Consider the following 24,460-nt stretch of genomic DNA (forward strand, 5'->3'; position numbering starts at 1 on the left):
GTTTTCTGTTTATATAAATTAGAGAACTGAAGCAGTTTTTTTCTAGTGTAGTGCACCTCCTCATAGGTCACACTCTTAACCTTACCTCTGGGGGCCCACCGGGATGTTAGTCTAATTATAGGTCTAGCAGCCAGCAGGGGTGTTTGGTGTGGCTTCTGGGGAGAATCAATATTATCTTGCCTGGCAACTGCCTCAGGGGAGGCCACCACTGTTGCCTCAGGCAGCCCAGAGTTTATCTTCTCAAACAAAAGTAAAAAGGCTGGTGGGAGCATGGGTCAGGCAGGAGATGCTCATCAAAGTTTACAGACTCAGTGTCCCCACTTTCATCAGGGCCCTCCCACATGTCCTCATTCCAAGTTGCAGGGCCCCATTCTTTCCCAATCAATGCCCTCACTTTAACAGCAGACATCTGAAGAGGCTGTGCCTGCACCCTTCATTGCTGGTCAGCCACTCGAGTGATAAGACCTCCTGTCTGCTTTTCCACAATTTCAGCTCTTTCTCTGTGGGAGATGAGACTCTCACTCAGGGCAATCTTAGCAGATTTGAGGCTCAGTATCTGCTTCTGAAGCCAGGAGACAATCCCTGAGTTCGTAATTTTCTTTCATCACTTTGTCCTCTGAACTTAGAAGCAACCAACCAGCTTCATTTTGTTCCTTGGTTCTCCATATTTGGTCAAAGGTATTATATATAAAGTCAATAAACTCCTTGCCTCTCAGAAGTGGTGAATCAGGAATGTCAGATGGATTTATTTTTGCAGAACTCTCTAAACAGTTTCTGCCTAGGACTATCAGTATTCTCCATACTATTAGAGGTAGAGTCCTTAGCATTTTGGGGTCTAATCATATTAAGTAGCCAACTCCAGAAACCCCAAACCAGTGAAAGAACCCCACCCTTAATATTCTGTTCTTCTAGAATCACTCCTGGTACCAAAATCTGTATTCTTCAGGGTTCCCTAGAGGGACAGAACTAATAGGATAGATATATACATATAAAGGGGAATTTACTAAGTATTAACTTACAGGATCACAAGGTCCCACAGTAGGCTGTCTGCAGCTTGAGGAGCCAGGAGAGCCAGTCCAAGTCTCAAAACTGAAGAACCTGGAGTTCGACGTTCAAGGGCAGGAAGCATCCACCATGGGAGAAAGATGTAGACTAGGAGGCTAGGCCAGTCTGTTGCTTCATGTTTTTCTATCTGCTTTATATTTGCCAATGGCTGATTAGATGGTACCCACCTGATTAAGGGTGGGTCTGCCTTCCCCGGCACACTGACTCAAACGTTAATCTCCTTTGGCAACACCCTCACAGACAGACACACCAGGATCAATATTGCTTCCTTTAGTCCAATCAAGTTGACACTCAATATTAATCATCACACTTAGTATAGGGGTGGAGGCAGATAAAAAATACTATTTTTTCTTGCTACCTACAGATGTCTAGACTTCAAAGGAGTTTACTTTGCATGATAGATGTGTTCCTGAAAAGTTCATTGTAAATCACAATTTCTCTTAGTCATATTTTATTTTCTTACTGACGATTTCAGGGCTTATCCAGCCTCATTCTGCCTACTGTTTCTTTACTGATGGGGCTCCATTTCTGTGTCCCCTGTCACGTTCTCATCACTTTGGAAATGGGAAATGATTGGCAGGCAACCCTAGGACACCACACTTATAAAATTGGCCACAGCTATCAGCTGAAGGGAGCAATGCCAATATGAGGTGGGCCCACGTTGAGTGAAATGGAAATCAATGAAAGCAGCCCTGGGTTGACACTCACATCCTCTGCTGGAGAAATTAACAGCAGTGTTTATCTCTGCTAAATCTAGGCATGGTGTATCGTCAGGAGGCTTCCTGTCAGGTCCAATTTGGGATCATGAAATTAATTGTTACATGTGACAAGCTGATATGCAAAGAAAGCAATAAATACCTCAGTGCTGTCTCCTTGTTGGAATTCTATGCTGAGTTTCCCGGGCCAGGGGGCACAGATGATAAACAAGGCTGACGGCCTTCCTGCCTAGAGCAGCCTGCCCGTTCTCTACATGGCATCAGAAAACTCACTTCTGTTTTCCTTGAGACCTTAGTTAACTCACTTTCTTCCTTAAAATTGTGTTAATTCTTCTTCGCATTTTTCTCTTCCATCTGAGAGGTGCTATATACCTAGAAATGACCCACCAGCTTCTTCAAAAGTACCTTTGTTGGGTCCTCAGGAACTGCCTGGTAACTGACCTACAAGGCACTGCCAGTTTGCCTGCATTTCTCAGGGTCAGAAGATATTGCTGTGGGAGTCCACAGGCAGCTCAGGCTTCTACTCTGTGTCGCCAAGATGGAGTGGTGCAAGCTATGGCCAGGTGCTGTTTAGACCTGGCTGCCTGAGTGAGTGGCAGCTGGAGGTGGGTGGGCTATCAGCCTGATGGGCTGGGAAGTGGCTCCCATTGCTGTCCTGGGCCCTCTAATCTGGCCGCCATTCCTATTCACAAATACTCCGTAGTGCAAATTATGGCAGCATCCTTCCAAGGACCAAACCGAAGGGATATCAGGCTACTGTGTCTTTAACCTCTCCAGCATTTTACATTTGGGGCCTCCTCCTCTCCTCCAAAAATAGGAACTCAGCAACTGTCCATGTAACTCCCTGCACTTTGGGCACAAGCAAGTTAAAGTCACATTTGAGGCACAACTCTGGGAGACACGGAGACCCTTATGGCCTGCGTATCTGTATATTCGTATGTATTAGTCCTAATACTATAGTAGGGCAAATATTGGAGAGATACCTGAAACTGAGTAATTTATAAAAAAAAGAGGTAATTGAATTGGCTCATGATGCTGCAGGCTGAACAGGAAGCATGGCAGCTTGTGCCTCTGGGAAGCCTCAGCGAGCTTCCAATCATGGCAGAAAGCAAAGGGGGAGCAGGCATCTCACAAGGTGAGAGCAGGAGCAGGAGAGAGCAAGCGGGGAGGAATTACACACCTTTAAACAACCAGATCTCACGAGGACTCACAGCCCTGGGAACAGTACCAGGGAATGTTGCTAAACCACTCATGAGAAATCCACCCCCATGATCCAGTCACCTCCCACCAGGCCCGACCACTGACATCAGGGATTACAGTTCAACATGAGATTTGGTGGCGGCGCAGATCCAAATCATATCACTGTACATCTGCATATCTGTGCTTCCTCAATTTGCAAATCCTTTTGAATTATTTTCTTTGTATTTCTACTGTTTTTGTTCATTTGCATTACCTGTTTTCTTGCCATAAGAAGTATGACGTACAGTTATCAAAATATTACTTTAGATTATTATTTTTTTAAGATTTAATAACAAGGTCTCCTGATAGGTCTGATCACTGGCATCGCTCTGCAGCAGTGATGAATGTCAACAGTATTTCTGGGTATCTGCAACAACAGGAATGTGACATAAAACTATTAATATCTGTGATTTCTATTGGTGGAAAAGTCACAGGCACTGCTGCTACTGCTGAGTTCACCCTGAGAGAGCATGCTAAGTGGAACTTCGTCTCAAAAGAAAAAAAAGCTGTAGGGCAAATTGGTTGGTTGGCTGGTTGGTTTCCTCCAGCCTAGCTCACAGGTGCGTGTGTCATATGGAGGCCTGCACTAATGAGTAGATGCCTTGGGTCCACCTCAGCCTTCTCCCTCCCCAACTTCAAGAGGAGCTCCACCTAGATATTTGATATCTTGGGGTTCCATTCAGATTTGATGTTTTAAAACAGGATCTACTGCCCCGGGGGAGAAGTTGATAACTACTGAAAGACTAGAACATTGCCATTCTGCAATTGAATAACAGAAGCCTGAGAAGCTAAGGGCATTCCCTCCAACTTCAAAGCCAATTTATAGACCCACAGGGCTTGCCTTGCCCTGGCCCAGAACTCTCTCCCTGTGCCATGTTGGTCTTCTGGGATCCTGCTCTTTGTAACCTGTCATTTAAGGCCCTGCCCAGTCTCCCCCACCCTATCCAGCCCTCCTCACAGACATCACTGCCTATCTTTTCCGTGAATCAGGACCTGAGAGACCGGAATCTACTCAGCAGAAAACACAGTGCTCAGTCTTCCTCCGCACTTCTGCCGCCCTTCCTATGTGGAGGGGTCTCCCAGTCCCCCAAAACCCTGAATTACACCAGTCCTTCCATGCCCCACTGAAGCTGCTTTTTCATCATCTTCCCTTATGACCCCAGTCCCTGGGAACTTCCCCCATCTGAATTCTTTCTGCACTTGCTGTGTGTGCCGCTTGTTAGTTTGCTGGGGTTGCTTTAACAAAATGCCACAGACTGGGTGGATGAAGCAGCATGGGTTTGCTGTCTCACAGTTCTGGAGGCCGGAAGTCCAAGACCAAGGTGTCAGCAGAGTTGGCTCCTTCTGAGGCCCCTCTTGTTGGCCTGCAGATGGCCGTCTTTTCCCTGTGTCCTCAATTGGTCTTCCCTCTGCTCCTGTCTGTGTCCCGCTCTCCACTTATAGGGACACCAGTCGTATTGGGTGAGGGTCTGCCCTAATGACCTCTTTTAACTTAGTCTCCTCTTTAAAGGCCCTGTCCCCAAGTAGAGTCACACTCAGGGGTTCTGGGAGTTAGGACTTCAACATATGAGTGTGTTATTGGGAAGGGCAGGGGTGAAGTTCAGCCAGAACAGCCTCTCGCGTGGCGCATAGTGGCTGCCTGCCTCAGGTCCTTCCTGCCCTGCCTGGTCCCGTGTTTCAGAAAGGATTACGTAGTATGTTACTTTGTGCCCATGCAGTGCTTGCAAAATGCTAGACACACGTGTCATTTTTCAATGAAAACCTAACTTGGTCTTGAGTCCCACACTTGGGATTAACAAAGCCAGCGAATCAGCAATTCTTGAGAAAGAGTGAACAGATGTCCTGCCCAGAGTGAGGTGGCTGAGGTCTAATCAGGAAGATGGGGACAGACAGTTGGAGGGCAGGGTGGTAAGAAGCACCAACTCCAGGAAATAGAGGAAGCACTGTCAGAGTTCAGAGGATTTTTAATGGCAAAAGAGTAAGAGGGCATAGAAATCATGGTTCTCACAGAGCATAAACACTGGAGGAGCCAGGTGTGGGGGGCAGTTCTTAGGAGAATCCTGTAAACACTGCTCCTTCCTCAAACCAGGACAGTTAGGCCCCAGTGAGACCACCTCTGTCTCCAGTCCGACCCTCTCTGAGGCTGGCCTTCGTAGAGGGTGAGTGAATGCAGACCTGGATCGCTTGGCATCAGGGCAAAGTTTGAATGAAATTCTGATGAAGGTAAAAGCCTCAGGCTACCCCGGGTGGGCAGACCTCAGCCGCCAGCTGGGAGCCATGCGCTGCTCCTGGCCCTGCTGATCCCAAGGTCTGCTCCGCTCACCCTCCCCTTGCCGTGTACAGAAGAGCAAAACCCTTTTCTCTCCCCTCATTTCAAAACATGGAAGAGTGGACCCCATGGCCAGATTTATTTCATGTTTGACAGCTTCAGTTGTTTCAAGAGTTCAAGTCTTAGATTCACTGATGTTTAATTAAAGCCCTCAGTTGTTATTTATTAGCTGCACTGCCTTTTCTCCCTGTCCCCTCTCTCTTCACACAACACGCTCCAGGGTAAATTCATTTCAGCCAGTTTTTCACACCGTGCATCTGCAGACAGCCGTCAGCCCTCACCACTTCCCCTGGCTCAGCTTGCTATTGCTACCTGGGCAGCTTGATGTAGATGCCCAAGACACCTTCAGTTGCCCCAAACAATTCCATTTGCCCCTCCCTTTCATACCTGCTTCTCACTCGCTCCATGGTGTCCCTGATGCCCCATGACTGGAACTCAGGCACAGGTGCAGGGCTGAAGAACACTCCCAGCCTGCTTGCTGTGTTGCCCGTAGAAGCCAGGGCATGTCCCGCAGTCAGGGCACCTTCTCCGGCCACCCTCCCCGGCACTGTGCTTCCCACCAGCCCCTCCATCAGTGTGGACCCCCGTCCCTTCCTCTGCACCCTCCAGAGCACACCCGTCATCCCACCATGCTTCCAGACCCGATGCCAGGGGCCTCCAGACCTCACTCAGCGCCCTCTGTGGCCCCTAAGCCCCATGAAAGGCTTCTGTGGCCCCTCATGGTTTTATCTGTGTTGGCACTGTGGACATGTTTATCAGGAGGTCTCTCAATGCGGTCGGGAAGCACAGCAAGGACAGGAGTAAACCTTCCTCTGCCAGGGCCCTTCTGTGGCTTGGGTCAGTTCACTGCCACTCCCTGAGCCTCAGCTCCTCATCTCAGAGGTGGGCCTGTGATACCCGTTTACAGGACTTTCCAGGGGATTTGGTGTGATAGAGGCTGTGAAGGCTTCCGTGTGGCCTGGTGGCCAAGAGCAGGCCCTCAGAAGGGCCCCAGCATGCCTCTCCCTGAGGCTTTGGGGCTGGGTTGTTTTGGAGCTGAGGGAAGGGGAGGGGTTGTTTCCTGAGGAAGCGATTTTTCCCTGATTTGTTTCTGAAGGTGGAGGTGACGGAACCTCCCAGGCTGCCCTTCATGTGGGCACTGCCCACTCATGACAGAGCCTGGCCGTCAGCCTCGAGCAGCGCTAGCAGCACCTGGGGCCGGTAACACACAGATCGCTGGGCTCCTATGTTTGAGGAAGGCTTATGTAGTATATAGAAATGTGCATTCTGACCAATCTGCTCCTCTCCCCATGAAAGATTATACTGCGTAAGGAAGGAAAACTGCAGTAGGACAGAGGGCATCTTAGACCAAACTTGAGTTCTCCTTTCTTCATGAAGAATGCCTGTTACCTGCCCGGTTTTGCCCAGACAGTGCATACCGCGAGGGCATGTGGCCCCACATGGAACTTCTTCTGTTTTATCACAAATGACAAGGCAGCTGAAATGCTGGGGCCGAATGCACAGCCTTGTTCTCGGACAGCAGTGGAGTGAGCCCAGGCTTCAGCTACACAGACTTGTCATTCCAGTGGCCAAATAGCACGTGACCCAGTAGTGGAGAAAAAGACAGAGGATGGAGAAATTGATTCCCTGGACCAGGACCTCCTGCTCGATCACTGTGGTTGCTCTTTAGCCTTTGAGGTGCAACTCTTTGCAAAATGTATAAGCCACCTTCACCTCTACATAAAATACGGAACACAATTGAAACTCTGCCTTTAGTACATGTCTCACGGCCCTCTGTAGCGTGGGCCACAGTGGTCGATGCTAATGGATGCTCTGCCCAAAAGGCTTCCTTATTCAAACGCATTCAGGAAATGGGTGAAATGAAGTTAATCTGCTTTCCTTAAGACAGCTCAGAGCCCCAGTACATTAAGGGGCATTTCAGTCTCTGAGAGGAGGATACAGGAAGTAGTGTTTCCAGAATTTAGTTGACCACAGGTTACTCAAATTGCATTGCAGGACAAAAGCCAGGCAGGATGTATTTTGGGCCACAGTTCTGAGGTTTGCGCAGGCAACGTGTGGGAAGACCGGAGCTTGCCAGAGAATTTGAGGACCCAGGTGCTTGTCCTGGCTCCACTTCCTCCCGGTCCCGTGACCACAGGCACTGTCTGTCTCTAAGCTGCATCCTCACCTGTGTGAAAAGGAGGTCAGTGTGGCTTGTGGGCTTTCAGCCCCGTACACTGCACAGGAAGGACAGAGGGACCACAGGCAGTGGGCTCTGAAATTAGTGAAAGGCTGCACAAAGGTAACACAGTTGTTGGTTCCCAGTTCTATTAACCCAGAAAAGGCCAAGATACAATTTGGAGGAAATTCCCTGATTGCATTTGTTCTATTCTGCTTTGCCAAGGGTTTCACTTAATTGAATGAATCCAATTTTACTCTATATAGATAGATGTATAGAGCTCACCATGGCAGCTCCATGTAATCCAGGAATAATCTTTTTACCTCCCGACAGTTTTACTGTCTTGTCTGTTTCTAATCCATTTCCCTTTCTTGGCAGCAGACTGGGCGGCAGCACAGAGACGCATAGGAAGCTGTGAGCGGAAAGTGCCCTGTCGCCAGGGCAGGCAAATACACATTCCAGAGCCCTTGGAAAACTGCGGAGGGCTTCATGTTTTCACACTGAAACTCATGTGGCAAAAAGTGACCTGATGTGAGGCTATTTGTAGTCCCTAAATCCTACTTAGTGTAATATCCATACATTTGGCTATAGAAAACTTAATGGGTTTGGATATGGGATGCTGCCCAAGCCCCTACGGAGTTGTTCACCATGTATGATTTTTATAACATGTTGCCTTTATAAAACTTGAAGAATCCTGAATTCTGAAACCTGAATAGCCTCAAGGGTTCCAGGCAGAGGAGGTAAGGGACTATAAAGGAAACTCTGGGGTACAGAGGCACCTGTGGAGATGAAGGTCACCAGGCTGGCCCGGTATTTGACAGGCAGAACACCCTGTTCCCGGGTTCAGGCAAGAGGTTGCCCGACCCTCGTGATGCTCCTCTCCACCACGGTGCAGTGCTGTGAATTCTCCCCCTCCTTACTGCTGTTGCATTCTTTGTGAAGCCATAGAGACAAGCCAGTGTCTGGTCCCCAGCCAGGGTGGAGAGGCCGTGAAGGTACATCCCCACAGACAGGCCCTGTGCTCTCCTCTACCCGGGGTCCCTGGGCAGCCAGCCAGAGAGAAGGCTCCCTGTGCCCTCCACACTCGGCTGCTGTGTAAAGAAGCAATTGGCATGCACCCCAGGACCCTAGCTGCCGCCAAAGCCAGCAGTATTTTATGAGCCTTAAAAAATCTTGTTGTACCAGTCCGTTATGAATTATTGAATTAACACTGCATATTTATAGCAGCCTCTTAATAGTTCAATAATTTATTCATCCCTGTGGGTCCTTTGGTATATTTCTTTTAATTGTTAGAGAAAATAGTTTTTTTAGAGCTAGCTTCACTGGACTACTTCCTCAGGGATGCTTCCAGAATACTAAAATAGAATCCCGCACAGTTGTTCCTAAGCTTAAAGTACCTGATGCGCAGCAAATAGACCTGCCCACACGGGAGCCGGTGACACCCCCGGCCTGTGCTCAGGGCGGCGGCTGCTCTGGAGAAGCCCACAGCCAGCCAGGCCCAGCTCTCAGCCCTCTGGCCCAGCACACTAGCATTTCATAGCCTATGCTTGGATTACATGTCTTCTGAGACAGTTGAGGGACCTAAGCATCATCCATATTGTTTCTACAGGGAAAAAAATCTTTCTGTGTCCCAATAAGTAAGCTCCCTATTTTGGGAGCACCCCTGTTTTGTAAGGCGTGGCCTACTACCCACAGTGAGTCCTTCCTTACCGAGCCCTGAGGCTTGTTCCTGTTCCCAGGTGCTCGGAGATAAGGGGCAATCAACAGAAACAGGCCGTTTCCCAATGCTCACTTGCAGATGACTAAACCCAGAAGTGGTGGGGTAGCCTTAGGTAAGGAGACCAAAGCTGAGAACTTAAGACCTGGATCCTTCAGCCACTTAAGACTCGAGCTGAGGACGCAGGGCATGCCAGGCCATCTGTGCTCAGGGTAAGGTTGCCCGTCTGTCTGCGCCAGGGCTCCTGAGAAAGCGCCTTGCATGATACTGTTCCCTTCTGCATGAGTTTTTTTGGTCGTGAGTCGCATCACACTTTATAAAAAGACATGTTTTCTTTGCAGGATGAGCTGCCTTTGATCCTCAGTCTTTCTCTGGTTTCGGCAAGAGTCCTGCAAAGCCATTCAGCTGTTGTTGGCAGCTGCCAGGAGTTGCCGTAAAGAAGGCAGAAGAGGTTTTTTTCTGTTAAATTGGTTAATTCAGCTCTTGAATGTGGTCTTTGATAAGACACCCTATCCCTCTTTTCCTTACCGCTTCTAGCTGTATGTACTCATCATTTAAACTTCAATTCATGGTTCCATCACCATTCTCAAGTTTGACTTGAAAAAATCTGAAGAAGTACCTATTAACCTGAGCTCCCTCTAAAGAGGGAGAAAAGCTAATCTTCCAGATCAGTCTGGCAAAAGCTGGAGGAAGAGCCCGTTTGCTTGGCGACTCCAGATAGCACCCCATGGCAGACAGATCCAGCTCAGCCAGACTGTTGGGTCACAAAAAAAATAAATCCACTATCTCTAATCACTCTTTTGCAAGCCTTTGAGGCTAGCAAGGCATGAAAGTTACATAAGAAATGAGCAACAAACAGTTCCAACTAAGCACCCTGGTTAATTCACTCCCTGGCAGGGTCGCTGATCAGTGATGTGATTTGGTGCTCACAGTGTTTGTTGAGTGTGTGTGTGTACCAGACCGTATGCCAGGCGCTGGGCACACAACAGATTCCACCATGGTCCTTGGCTTTGAAGGGGAGTCGTGCGTGCAGAAGCTTAAAGCCGTGTTGTGATACATGGGAAGTTCAAGTGTAGGTCCTGCCCTTGGGGAGGGGCAGGAAAGTGATGGAAATAGAACATGAGCCAGCCTTGAAGGTGCTGTTTATCAGCTGGCTCAAGTATCAAGTTCGATCCAAGCACAGGCAATCAGCATTTCTTCCATGAGAAGTGAAAGTCAAGAGCCCCAGAAAAGTTGAGGATCATACCACAATTCCATGTCTCAGCTTGGAGTAATCATACAGCATATTTAGTCTGATAGGCTTTAAAAGTGAAAGAAGGCACTCCTAGTAATAACACCAGGACAGATGACTGAACCCAGACTGTCCCAGGGAATCAGGAACATGGCCACCATCCTAGGGATAACTTGAGGCCTGCTTTGCTGCCCTGAATGAAGTTCATTCTCCCTCTACTGGCCAGAGAGGAGATGGCAGGGATTGGTTGCACCCTCGACCTTTTTTCTTTTTTTAAGAAAATGATAGAAGACAAATACAGTGTCATCTGACATTGCAATCATTATTGGAAACTACAGTGCACGGTATGCTTGTACTTATATCCTTGAAAATCATTTTAGGGCTCGATCTCAGCCCTGCTACTGAACCATAAAGATGCTGCGTTTAAAAATATTCAGATTGGTTCCTTATTGAGGTAAATGCTGAGGAAAAGCAGCAGACTGCATCTTGAGCTTGAAAAGAACTCTTCTTTGCCTTGTGTCCTCTGTGATACAGCTGACTTCTTTTAAATCAGTGTTCTGAATTAGTGCTGCCATTCCATCTTCACCTGCCTTTATGAAACAAGCAGCACAGAGGCAGATGACTTTTCTCTGGGTGCTTTGTGCATGAGTCTCACTTTAAACACTACATTCTTTGTTTCCTTGGGAAATAAACCCTCATAGCCAATGGCTGCTTCAGGTCTTGACCAAGTACCCACATGCCCCAGCCAGATGCTATGGTTTCCTCCTGGGTGTCCGCCTCTCTGTGGGCTTCTTCCCTCTGGTTTCTAAGGTGACAGGCTGCTTGTCAGATGCATGGGACAGCACAGGCACAGGCATTTCACACCCGGCCATTCAGAGCAGGGACCACTTGTCCAGACTTTCTGGGATAGCTCTGGTTTCACACATTCTCTCTTGTCCATGCAAAGACTTGTACTGGTAGGGCAGTATTCTGGTTTGAGATAACAAAATGTAAAAGAGTAGGACCATCTTACCTATAGCACGTGACCCAGAGAAACAAGGGCCCTGGGTTAGTTTGCAAAGCAGGTCAAGTCAGCCTTGAGTCCCATAACCCTGTAGAAAGCCTGGCACCCTCATGCCCCAGCAGGGCCGGCCCCATCTGGGTGGTCGCGGCTTGGTCTCCAGCACCCAGCACTGGGCAGGCACTGGGTGGTTGCTCAGTGAATATTTACCTGATAGAAGCGCCTAGGCACGGTGCGAGCACAGATCCGTGCATGCTGGCCACCATGCCCCAGGTATCCACACTGCCCCTGGGGCCCCACAGTGCCACTGAGAGCCCCCCCGTTAGAACCTGTGCCTCAACTGAAAATGTCCTCCCCTTCTCCCATCCCTAATAAGACTCGCCCTCCTACAGGTCCTAACAGGTATGAAAAGGAGAATCAAGAGCCTCTGGTTCCTCCTTTGTCCCCAACCTTAGTTTGCATCCTGATTCATTAATTAGAACTAGAATTCATTAATGCAGGGTGGATTGCAGCTGTCCTTAGAGATGGTGGTGGCAGTTCTCCTGAAATGCACCTGTGTTGTTCTTGCACTTTCTGTCACTTCTCAGTGGGCCTCAGAAGTCAGATGGGTGGACTTACCTGCCCAGCCATGTGGAAGAAGGAAGGCTGTTGTGTAGATGGCTACTCATACATACCACCTTAAAGTAAGGGTTAGACACTACAAACAAATTCCCTTCTGATGTCTTAAATGGAAAGTTTCCACTGAGCCCTAATGATCCCTAGAAGCATGTCATGTCCTTCCTGCAGAGGGACCCACCCAGGGCCCCTTTCTAGTTACCCTGTTCTTGCTCGTGGCCATGGGCCACCCCTCCAGGCGCATCTCCACTGGCAGAGAAGCGCTCCAGGTCACAGCTTGCTCTGTCCATCATCCAGCATCTGCCTCCTCACTTTGTGAATGACAAGGCACATGGATGGCTTCACTGGTGAGATTTTCTGGTGGTAAAGCATGTTATCTGGCTGTTCTCATGGAAACCAAAAGAAGCTGCCTCAAGGCAGGGGACAACCCAGGGAACCGTTGGAAGAAGCAGCAGGGGAGTGAGAGCCGTGGGCCTGGGGCCTAGTGCAGCACACACTGGGCATTTCCCCTCTGTCCTGCTCCTGCCCTTTCATTCCTCTCTGGAAAGGCCAAGTTCACAGAGATTTTGTGCTTCCCTGCCTGTCCTCAGGAACAGCTCTGGGGGCAGTCGCGTCCCTGATGGAGGATCAAGCTTGTGGAAGTCCTTTCTGTCAGTAAGAACATACTTAGTTCTCATGTGGTTGCCACAGAAACTGGCCACATCAAAATAGAGACAGCCCATGTTTCCAGAAAACCATGGTGACCCACTTTCACATTAACTTCTGGTAAACCTCACAGGTGTGGCCTGTTGTCCTCTTGATATTTAAAGGGCCCTCTAGGAGCAGTCTTCACCTCAGTCCCTAACCCAGCATCCTATACAGTGTGTGAATACAAATGCCTGTTAGTGGAGAGGAGGAGGAAGGTGACAGTGATGAGACGTGGAGACAAGCTCCTGTGTCCCTCCAGCAACTGGACAGGCTGGAAAAGGTAGAAGGTGCTCTAGAGATTGTACAAATGCAGGCATGCTTGGCACTTACAAACACCAGAGACACACAGATAGGTAGGTAAGTAGGTAGGTAGGTAGGTGGGTAGATGTGAATAAATAGGAAACTGAAAGAGCCAGTCTTCCAGCATAGATCCTTAGTGGCTCACTGGATCCAGATTTTAAATAGAGCCTAGCCATTTGCTGACTAGGATCATACAGATACTCTGAGTTCCCCCGCAAACCTGTACCTTTTTATCTTGGGGACTTTTAGAGCTCACCTGAACCAATCAATCAGGGTTCAGCTATATCAGCCAGTCAGAACTAAGCAAATTTCATTCTTTTATTTGAATAAACAGACCTAATTGGCAACCTGGGTGGGAACTTTTGCTTTAAAACTCAAGCCTACCTTTGTTCTTTGGAACACACCTTCATTTTAGATTGGAGGCTGTGTCTCCCTGGTTTGCAAACTGTTCACTTGAATAGTCTCTTTACTCCAAATTCCTTTTTTCGAGAACTTTTGTTGACAGGTAGACAGATGATGGATATATAGATAGAGATAGAATGACACTCTACATATATATGTATAGTATGTGTGTGAATAAATGAATGAAACCAATGAATAAATACACCACAATAAACCTTAGGGCCCTGAATATTAATTTACCCAGGAGAGACCCAGTCACTAGATATCAGGACATCATGAATAGTCAATGTCAGGGAATGAGTGAAGACTTTAATTAGTGGCTCACAGTGCATTTCTTGAAACCCAAACTTTAGGGGACTTTGATGCCGGTCTGTACCACAACCTACCCTGCTGTGCTCCCATGCTATTCTAACACTCCGCAGTGTTTGCTATAAACGTGGGTGAAGGTAGGGCTGTTGGGTTGAATATGAGTTATCCTAACTCACTAGCTGGATTTGAAAAGTAAGCAGAATTGGTTGTGGGTTTAGTTTTCTGCCTACTTGATCCTGCTCTCTTTTTTCTGCTAAGTCTGGAAAAAGCCCAAGTGCTTGGTATGATCTGAGGAGAGGCCTTAGGAGGGTTCCCAGAGCTGGCATTTCCAATCAGGCAGCAGTTGAATTTGCAGACCCAGAGACCCCTGAGGACACTTAACGGCATCACCCTGGCTGACTGGCTGGCGAGTAGCTGTGCTCTCAGCTCGCCACCTCCCTCCCTTGCTGCATGTCGGAAAGGTGGATTGAGGACGCAATTGCTGGTGAATCCAGTCACAGAGGAATCAGAAAGCGCTTGTCCATCATGCAGTGTGCCTGACTTGACCTACCCTCTGCATGGTTCTGACAGGCCATGCTCCATGAGATGCATGGCTGAAAGAATCCTCAGTGCAAGTAAACTCTGGCATCTCTCTAGTTCTATTGCCGGGTTCTGCATGAAAACATCCTAGACACAGCTGGTCCCATTTAAGGTCACCCACCTGTGCTTCCGGAGATGGAAGTAGACTCAGACCACATGAGTTTTTTGGTGTCTGTATTGGATTAGCGTGTACTTCTTTCTATAGGAATTCCACTAACAGTTGTCTTATTGGATTCTTTTCTACTTACATGATCATTTTCCTTTTTAGAGCCATCATAGTTTTATCCTATTTAAAATGCATACCTTGTACTTTGAACCATGGACACTCTTCTCCCAAAAATTACACCATTTTAATACATGACCCTTAAGCCTGAAGATTGTATTTCAAAATACAGAAAATAAATAGAGTGATTTTTAAAGCACCTGTCTAATCAGCATGACGCAGTCACCAGCATGTCCCCATAATTGAAATTCCAAAGAATGACTCTAAAGCATGGACGTGTTCAGAATCAAAGATGGAACCTTTTTAAGGGTAAATGTTACATACTGAAATCAAGCAACAAGTAAAGTTTTTAATAAATAAATGATCATTATGCAGACTAATAATCATACCAGTTGTCCTCAGGCCGGGCTGGACAGCCACACAGCTCTCTGTTGTAACAAGCTAACCCTGTAATAAAGTACTGTGAGCAGGCACCTCCTAGGGCAGTGTCAGGAGCCCTTGTGAATACTGCAAAGGACTGTGTCCACCGCCTGATCTAGCATCTTTACAGGTGGCCCATCTACAGCCAAGTTCTCCCCACCATACAGCTTTGTAGCTAAGCCTAGGCAGGCCTGCCCCCAGTGTCTTCTGCACTGTCATGAAGTAAAGCACGCATACTTTTTTTTTAATGCGTCCCTTGCCTTTAATGATCACCTACATTCTTCCTAAAAGTTATATTCTGTGAAACATTTCATTAAGTAGAGGAAGCAGTCCTTTCTGCTGCTTTATACTGTTTGAATTGTTCAGGCTACTGAGAGCAGAGGTGGACAGGGATTCCCACTCTTTGGTGCTGGGGGAGCCATTTCTCATGGTCATGCCCCCAAACCCTGCGTTATCGCGTGATGCAGTGCTCAGAAAAAAGGAGTGAGGAAACGCAAGGTGGTCACGCTGGCATTCTCCAAGGAAACCCTGAGAAACTCTGAAAGTCCCCAGCCTTGAAAGAAATAAATGTGAGAGAGAGAGAGAGAGAGAGAGAGAGAGAGAAAAGAAGTCTTATGCTTTAGAAGACAAAAAGCAATGCCTAGACTCTTTCCATAGGAAACTAATTCATTACTTATCGCCACTAAACAGGAACTTGTCGTCAGTGGAGGCATATTCCAAGAGCAGTGAATATCTTATTTAAACTTCCTATTCCACAAAAGAGGAATCATTCCCATCTTACAGATGGACACTGAGCCTTTGAGAGGCTGCTCATCTGAACGGAGATTTCACCCCAGAACCATCTGTTTCCTAAGCCCAAGCCTCAAATGTGCCATGACACTGCTTTTGTCTCTGGTTATGAATCGTCTCTGACTCCTGTAGAGATGGCAGTGGAATGGCTGGGATTTCTGCACCAGGCTGAGGCCCCCACACCCTCTACTCCCTGGCCCATGTCAGGAAGCACTGCCTGGGCTGTGCCCCTCACATGTGGTCGCTTCTATATATGTGACGAATTTTGAGACTCTTGTTGGCCCAGGACCATCACTTCATATGAAATCCGTAAGATGTAAGAAGGGTAATTAACACTTCCTGTCATTATTTCCCCTTCTTTGCATCCAGGGAAAGAGGTAGAATAAGCAAGAGCAGGAAGAGGGGAGGGAAGAGCCACATGCCAGATGCTGAGATGGTCTGGGATGGGAAGAGTGCTGGGCGCACAGGAGCTTTCTGGAGCCGTGTCTACAAAGAAAATGAAGGTTCCTGTTTCTTTCAACCAGTCTGCCAGTCTGTGGCTCTCACACTACATGTGGAGCGTGTGGAACACATCATCTACTGATGAGCCCTGTTCACCCCACACACTCAGAACTTGTGGTTTTAGCCTTTCCTAACTAAGAAAAATATATCTCTGTGAAGTTTTGATATCTGGATCAACAACTAACCAAATATCTGTGGGTGGAATGCCACCTGGAGAGGAGGAATATTTCAGAACCCTCAAACAAGAGCATCCTTCCCACACAGACCCAGACCTGGCCCAGGCCCAGAAGAACAGATTGGGCTGCGGTTTTGTCCTGAAGTCACAGTGCCTGGGAAGCAGCAGGTCTGAGGAGGAGACAGAGCAGCTATTGCTGTCCCAGCGGGATTTGAAGACTCTGATCCTAGTCGTATGATTCCATCTCACTGCAAAGAAGGTGCTGTTAGACCGGCATGGACACCAGCTCAAGCATTCTCCCCTAGAAAAGCACCTCTGGTTGTGCTCTTTTGAAAAATATTATGAATTTCATATACTGAATTTAGAAGGAATAAGGTTCTGGGTTATTTTCTCTTGGGTTTAGATTTGTATGTACAGCACTGGAGCTGAGTTTTATATATCTTTATCAAACTCACGTGACAATTAGCCACTCCTGGGGAACAGGGGCACCCTCGTCCCCAGGTGCCAGCAGCCCTCGGCCACAGTGGCCAACCAGCTTCCAGTTCTCCTGGTGATGGCTGAGCTGGCTGGAGCCTTCGCGGACTGAGAGGCCCACCAGTGCCATCTTGTGGGAATGTTCCCAGTGCTGAAGCCAGGCTGGGGGAGGAGACAGCCGGGACCATCAAACTGAAGAATGACGTTACCCAGAAATGTCTGGGTGCAGTCGTGGGAGACGCTTCCCTCTGCTCACCGCCGTGCTAATTATTATTTTGGTGTCCAGAAAATTAATATCCCAAATAAATTAAGACCAAGCCAAGAAGATATTTCAAGAACTACAAATGGCAGGAAAGGATTTGTTTTCCATAGACTTACTAGGAAATGTTTAAAAAGTCACCTCAGGTGGGAATGTATTTCCGTAAAATCTGGAAGCCCAAAGCTACAGATTCTGAGCAGAGTGAAAGCAAGAGCGTTGGAATTTGCTTCCAGGCTGCCTTGGGGGCTCCGTGCTTTCCTGAGGAGAGTGGACAGGAGACCACTTTTCCTGGGCAATGAGTGTGTGTGCTGAGCTGCGCTCTAAGTCACCCCCTTCCTCAGTGCCCGAGAACAGTGCCCGGGCCCATTCACTTTGTGCGGGCAGGAGCTGATCGAGGGTGCCCGGTCCTCCCACTGTCCTCTTGTTACACACGTGCTGAGCACACACTGTGACTACCTTTCACCAGCACACAGTGGGGGAGGTCCAGGGGCCTCTTCTTCTGCACTGACAGAGGGTTTGATTTGAGGAGCGCCCTAGTTCACAAGGTCATTACCCTGGAAAAGCAGTCGCTTTGCCTCTTTCCCTCCTCAGGAAAGCACAGAGCCCACAGGCAGCCAAATTCCGAAACTCTATTTCAACCCCGTTTAGGATCTGTTGCGTTCTGCTTTGTGTGTGTATGTGTGTGTGTGCGCACACGCGTATGTGTATGTGTACACATACATACAGTCACCTAAGGAGGGAGGGTCAGTTGCTATCCAGTTTTACAGATGAGGAAACTAAGCCTCAGAAAAGTCAAACACCAGCTCACCAGCTGGTCCCTGGCAGAGTCAGGATTTGAACCCCGACTGTTCGACACCCGAGCCCACACTCCTGGTGTCCATTTGCCATGCTTCCTCCTGTCTGTAGTTCGGAATCGTCTCTGGGCCTGTCAGCTGCCTCTGGATCTGATGGATGGTTTGAAGCCTCCCCTGCATTTTGTTCCCAAGACCCAGGAACAGAGTCATCTGAGATGGTGGAGACCTCAGACAACCCAACCCAAGAGCTTCCTCCTGGGTTCTGTCCCCAGACCCCCAGGCAAGGTTCCAGCCTCTCTGAAGCACCATTTCTTCCTCCATAAAATAGAACATCACCTGCCAAAGGAACTCAGATGAGCTCATGATTTATATGGAAGTGCTTTGTGTGCTAGTTATATGCTAGAGACATAAATGATCGTTTTTCAGGAAAAAAAAATCCACTATCAAGTCAGAAAGTAAATCTTTAGGTAGATTTGAATATATTGTACTGTCTGGTTGAATAAAGGACTCTCAGGTTACATTTAGAGTGCTTACCTTAAAACTCTGCGTCTCTAAATCATTTACAGGAGATAAGCTAAACCTTGAGGCTGCTAAGCCCTTTAAAATGAGGGGACTGGGCTTGGGGCCAAAGATACACACCCTGTTTGGCCCTTGTTCCAAGTCTGGTTCCCAGCACTTATCACTGTGTAACCCTCGGGCAAATGACCAGCCGTCTCTCTGATTTACCATTCTAATCTGTAAAATGGACAGCTCCTGCCTCACAGGACTAAGAAAGTTAGATACAGCAATTCTAAGGGAAGCACCTAATTCAGCACCTGGCCCATAGTGCACAGTGGTGATGGGTAAACAGTAGCTTTCATCACCTGAGATCATTTCTCTCCTTTAGGGAAAATAGAGAACGAATGGCTCGTTAAAGGCCGTGTGCTCCTGCCCTATGTCTACACGCATCCCACTGATAGAGTACATTTACATGAAGGGGAGACAGCATTTGTGGACAGCATTTGAGTAGACTTCCATGAACCCAGGTCAAAACTAACATGAAAATGATTCTGTTGTGTATAACTCTCCAATAATGCCTTTGCTGCCATTTTGACTACTTTCAGTAGGATCAGGGACTTGACCAGATTCTTCCCAGTCTTGCTGACTACCGTGTGTGTGTGTGTGTGTGTGTGTGTGTGTGTGTGTGTGCGCGCGCGCGCGCGCGCATGCATGTGCCCACACGTTTCTCCCCATCCCAGAATGCGTCTATGTGGTAACTTAAACTGACTCTAATTTCTACCAGGATGCTTGGGAAGGATGAGGCTGACTAGTCAGATGCACATAGGACCCCTTCCCTGCTGCACAGAATCCTATTCTGGGGGAAGAAGGGCACTGCATTTTTCCAGGAATGCAGAAGCTCCCCCAGGGTGAAGGGAAGAAGAGAAAAGACCCCACATAACAGGCTATGGCGAGCCAGGCTGGAGCAGGGCAACAGATACAAATTAGTTTGTCCACAAGTTGCCTACCAGTAGCAATCCTGTTTGAAGATGATTAGCAATTGATCCTTTTGGGGAGCCTGGATTCATTTCCTGGCTGACCTGGAGAAAATATTGTAGCAATATCAGTGCCCTGTGGGGACTGAGTAGGTACATGTGGGGTGTCATGTACAGTTCTAGGCAAAATAGAAACCACGCTGGAATGCAGTCGGGAGAACAGCTGAGAGAGGGAAGGAATTTGAAATCATGGCTTTGAGCCTCAGAAAGGGATGTCCCAGAGGCCTGCGGTAGCCTTCTTCCAGTACTGAAGGGCCTACCTATGGAAGAGGCGTGAGACTAGGGATGGGTGCTGGACCAAGTGCAGGGAGGCAGAATCTGGGCCACCTAAGAGACACCCCGGCTGCCCCCACCGAGGGCCCTCAAGCTCCAATCTGTGAAAGGATGAAGGTGTAGGTTGCAGCAGCGTCTGCCTGGGAGGGAACCTCCTGTCCAGCCCTAACTCACAGCGTGCCTCGCTTTACACCCCTCAGGTCTGGGGCAGAAAGCACATTGTCAGAGCCCCATGATGGTAAGGGAGGGTATAAAGCCTTAGAACACAAAATAATGCTAAGTCTTCTCAGTTTTTATATTAATTACATGTTGGGATGGCAGTAATTTGAATATATTGAGTTAAATAATTGCTGTTTTAGAGTTTAGGGAAGTTTTAAAGCTATGAACTTGGGCTTCTCAGCCCATTCCACTTTCCCTTAAAAATGAGACCATCAAACTCAGTCTTGGTTGATACCTGCATTCCACAGGGTCACTCACCCACTGAGTGTTTCTGGCATAACACTGAGTGTTTATTCTGCCTGTCTGCAGTTTCCACAGAGTGCCAGTAAGATATAAATCTTCTTCATTAAGAAAATTTAGGCTGGGTGCAGTGGCTTACGCCTGTAATCCCAGCACTCTAGGAGGCCAAAGCGGGCAGATCACCTGAGGTCGAGAGTTTGAGACCATCCTGACCAACATGGAGAACCTCATCTCTACTAAAAATACAAAATTAGCCAGGCATGCTAGTGCATGCCTGTAATCCCAGCTACTTGGGAGGCTGAGGCAGGAGAATCACTTGAACCCGGGAGGCAGAGGTTGTGGTGAGCAGACATTGTGCCATTGCACTACAGCCTGGGCAAGAAGAACACAACTCGGTCTCAAAAAAAAAAAAAAAGAAAAAATTTAGGAAATAAATAATAGTGAACTTTTGTTAAGGACAAAGGGTCCTTTTAAGAGTCTGATATGGTCCTTACCAGATGGACAGTAGAGACCCACGTGCATGAACATCTGGTGACTGCTTAGTCTGGGTGTGAAAAAGCAGCAGTTACCGCTAGTGGATAGGAAATGTTACCTGGATTCTGATCCTGGCTATTCCGCCTGGCTCGCAGTTCCTTTAAATTTAAATAAGTGTGGTTTTTAACTTCTGGAAAGGCCTGAGGATATGGGGAGGGCAGGGATGATAGTTTTGACTGTCTCTGTTTCCTGAGAGAAAATAATGTTGCATCTTCAAAACAGCATCTGTCAGGATGATTTTCATCAGATTAAATAAATCCTCAAAGCAGCTATCATACTTTATAGACTTCAGAAACGTAGGTTAGACTTTGCGTGGAAGCCTAATGGAATTTCAAATAGGTGTCTTTTTGCGTGTATAACCTTGCACCCAGACTCGGCTGAGGTTTCTCATTTGTGAAATTTTCTTCAAGCTACCATATCTCAAAGAGTTTAGTAAGTGTTTTTACTGAATAAATATAACAAAAAATTATTTACCAATTTAAGTTACTCTTAATTGTAGTTGGAAAAAAGGATTGCGCCAAACTTGATGAAAACCTGCAACACGACATACGCTGTCAAGGGGCAAGTTACATGAAAATACATATCGCCTGGTCAGGTGCATGGCTCACACCTGTAATCCCAGCACTTTGGGAGACTGAGGCGGGCAGATCACCTGAGGTCAGGAGTTCAAGACCAGCCTGGCCAACATGGCGAAACCCCGTCTCTACTAAAAATACAAAAATTAGCTGGGCGTGGTGGCGCATGCCTATAATCCCGTGCTACTTGGGAGGCGGAGGCAGGAGAATAGCTTGAGCCTAGGAGGTGGAGGTTGCAGTGAGCAGAGATTGTGCCACTGCTCTCCATTCCTGGGATACAGAGCGAGGCTCCATCTCAAGAAAGAAAAAAATATGTATCGTTGTTAGACACTTTGGAAGAGGCCTGCCTTTTGCCATCTTTTCACGGGCAGCTGCCATATGTCCTTAGAGCCAATTATGGCCTTTCAGTTTTAGAGGAGGAAAACTTTTGGAAGGGACTTTTGGTTCATAAAGACCTTTAATGAATGATCAATACAGAGTGATATTTACTAATTTTGCAGCAGAAAAGCTTATTCTTAAAATTAGTTGCTAAATCTAAATGACAGTAAGATATCCCTTCTCACCCATTAGATTAGAGAAAGAACAAAATAAACCAGAAAACAAGTGTTGGCAGGGATATGGAGAAATAGGAACCCATGTGCATTGCTGGTGGAAATCTGAAATGGTACAGCCACTGTGGAAAACAGGTTGGTGATTCCTCAAAAAGTTAAACGCAGAATTACCATGCAACCCAGCAATTCCACTTCTGAGTTATACCCAAAATCATTGAAAGCAGAAAATCGAGCGGATCGTTACCCCCTCGCATCTGTAGCTGCATTATTCACAGCAGGCCGGGTGGCTGTTAGCAGATGAATAGATAAGAATGTAGTCTGTCCTTACAGTGGGATGTTATTCAGCCTCAAAACGGACTTCTCACACATGCTGCAACATAAATGAACCTTGACGATATTATGCTAGAAGGAATAAGCCAGACACAAAAAGACAAGTACCGTACGATTCCGCTTACGTGAGGTCCCTGGGGTAGTTAAGCTCATGGAGACAGAGGGTGGAATGGTGATGGCTGGGGCTGGGAGGAGGAGAGAATGGGAGTGCGTGCTTACCAGGGACAGACTTTCTGTTAGGAATGATGAAAAAGTTCTAGAAATAGATAAAGGTGATGAGAGCATAATATTATGAGTATACTTAACGCCACTGAACTTAAAAATGGCTAAAATGGTGAATAATGTTTTCGTAATTAGTTGCTGAGCTGGCTGGAGTTCCAAAGCAAAGTTAGAAGGGAGGGAGATCTTGGACTAGAATGTTTCCTTGGAGCTGACAGGAGCTAAAGGAGACCCTCTGTCTGGTGTCCTGTCACTTCCCGCCAAGTTGCCTCTTGCAGCTCAATAAGACTTTCTCACGCAACACAATTCTTGAATATTGTGTAAAAAGTGCACTCTTAAAGCAAGGACCTCACCTATGGAAGTGCTGGATACACAGGGCCTTATTTCTTACCGGTCCCACACAGATGGAGGCACTGGAGAGCAGCAGACAGGATGAAGTCTCTGAGGTCTTCATGTTGCTCTTCCCAAAGGTAACCGGGTAGAATGCACACAGTTTTGGCTGTGCCCCAAAAGACTGCTCTGACCTAAGCTCGCCACTGAGTCACATTCCCTGTCCCTGCTCCTCAGCTGAGAGTCAGCCTCAGGGTGTGCACAGGGGCAAGTTCACGGCCTTTCCGCCCTGAGTCCCTTTGACTGCCCCGCCAGGCCCTCAGGCTCACAGTCACTCAGCCAAGTCGCCAGCACACATCCGCAGAATGACTAGCCACTCTGTATAGGATGTGGCACAGAGCACACCAGAACCTGGCTCATCGCCGTGCCAGGGGGCCTAACCTTACCCACTACCACCCATGGTTGGCAGAGGCACATTTCTTAGGCTGAGCCCAGCATGCGTTCCATTGACATACTCTGCCCTCATGACAAGAATCCAGCAAGCCACTAAAGCTTAGCAGATTCAGTAATGACTCCCCAGAAAGGAGCGATCTCTGTGAGATGAGGGCTTTCACAAGGACAGCCCCATCTGTGAATGCCTCCCGTGGACTGAGAATCTGCAGCCTGCAGCTACGGCCCTGGACACTCCTGGAATGAGCTGGGACTAGGGGGGCAGTTGTTCCCACTGTTGGGGTCTCCTTTAGCCCCCAGGGTCTCCACGGTCATTCAGCAGTTGCAATGGGACAGTGTCCTTGAGCGGCCCGCTTGGGAGTGAGGTGCTAAATGTGGGTTTAGGAAAGGAACCAGCATGCCCTGGGAGTCCAAGGCTGGCTTCTAGGCCTCTGCTTCCTTGTGTGTATTCCAGGATTCATGCTAGAGCAGAGCTGTCATGACCTCATATCATCACCGTTCACACACATTTCCCCTGGGACATACTCGAGGCAAAGAACCCCACCCTCTTGTGATCAGTGCAGGAGACACCCAGAGGACATGGGGCAATGGAGATAGCTGGCATATGAATGTCACCGCCGAGCACCGCTGAGGGCAGGGAGGAAGGGCAGGATTGTGGCAGGCCCCTGGGGTCCAGACAGCGGTCCTTAATACACACAGGGAGCAGTGCTGGAGACAGACTCTGGGTAGCCAGGTCCCCAAGAGCCTCGTCTGGTAGCTGCTACCGAGGGGGGCTGGGCTCAACTAAGGAGCCTGTCAGGAGCACCCAACACGGAGGCCTCTCCAGGCTGGTGCCCTGCTTCTGGACAGCGCCTCTGTGTCCTGGAGTTCACTCCACCTCTGCAAAGGGCAGCCTACTCACAGCGTAGACCCTCATTGCTGGGATCTCCTTTAGCCCCGATAGCTTCCATGGCCAGTGAGCTGTTGTGATGGGTGGTAGTTCTCTGCGTGCATCAATCTTTGTAAAGACACACATGCAGTAATACAGAATTACAAGCGATTTTAATTTTTTTTGCTTGTCTGCTTTTCAATAATGAATATGTACAGGCAGACCTCAGAGATATTGCAGGGTCTGCTCCAGACCACCATAATAAAGCAAATATTCTGACAAAGTGAGTCCCACCAACTTTTTGGTTTCCCAATTCATATAAAAGTTATGTTTACACTCCACTCCGGCCTACTAAGT

General features: G+C 47.9%; 1 protein-coding gene and 2 long non-coding RNA genes across 3 annotated transcripts in view; 2 read left to right on the top strand and 1 right to left on the bottom strand.

The window, feature by feature from the left end:
- The window catches only part of DAP (death associated protein), a 76,413-nt gene that overhangs the window by 43,714 nt on the left and 8,239 nt on the right, over positions 1-24,460 (top strand). The window lies entirely within an intron of this gene.
- LOC116552367 lies at positions 970-14,448 on the top strand. Its single transcript, XR_004269350.1, has 3 exons — positions 970-10,296; positions 12,526-12,529; positions 14,439-14,448. It is a non-coding gene; the product is annotated as an uncharacterized LOC116552367 (long non-coding RNA).
- Positions 2,491-14,243, bottom strand: LOC116552368. The gene is made up of 3 exons (XR_004269351.1): positions 14,159-14,243; positions 5,737-5,739; positions 2,491-2,503 (listed from the first exon to the last, which is right to left on the bottom strand). It is a non-coding gene; the product is annotated as an uncharacterized LOC116552368 (long non-coding RNA).

This window comes from Sapajus apella, unplaced genomic scaffold (assembly GCF_009761245.1).
Source record: "Sapajus apella isolate SASKATOON/1434 unplaced genomic scaffold, GSC_monkey_1.0 scaffold11, whole genome shotgun sequence".
Lineage (NCBI taxonomy): Eukaryota > Metazoa > Chordata > Mammalia > Primates > Cebidae > Sapajus > Sapajus apella.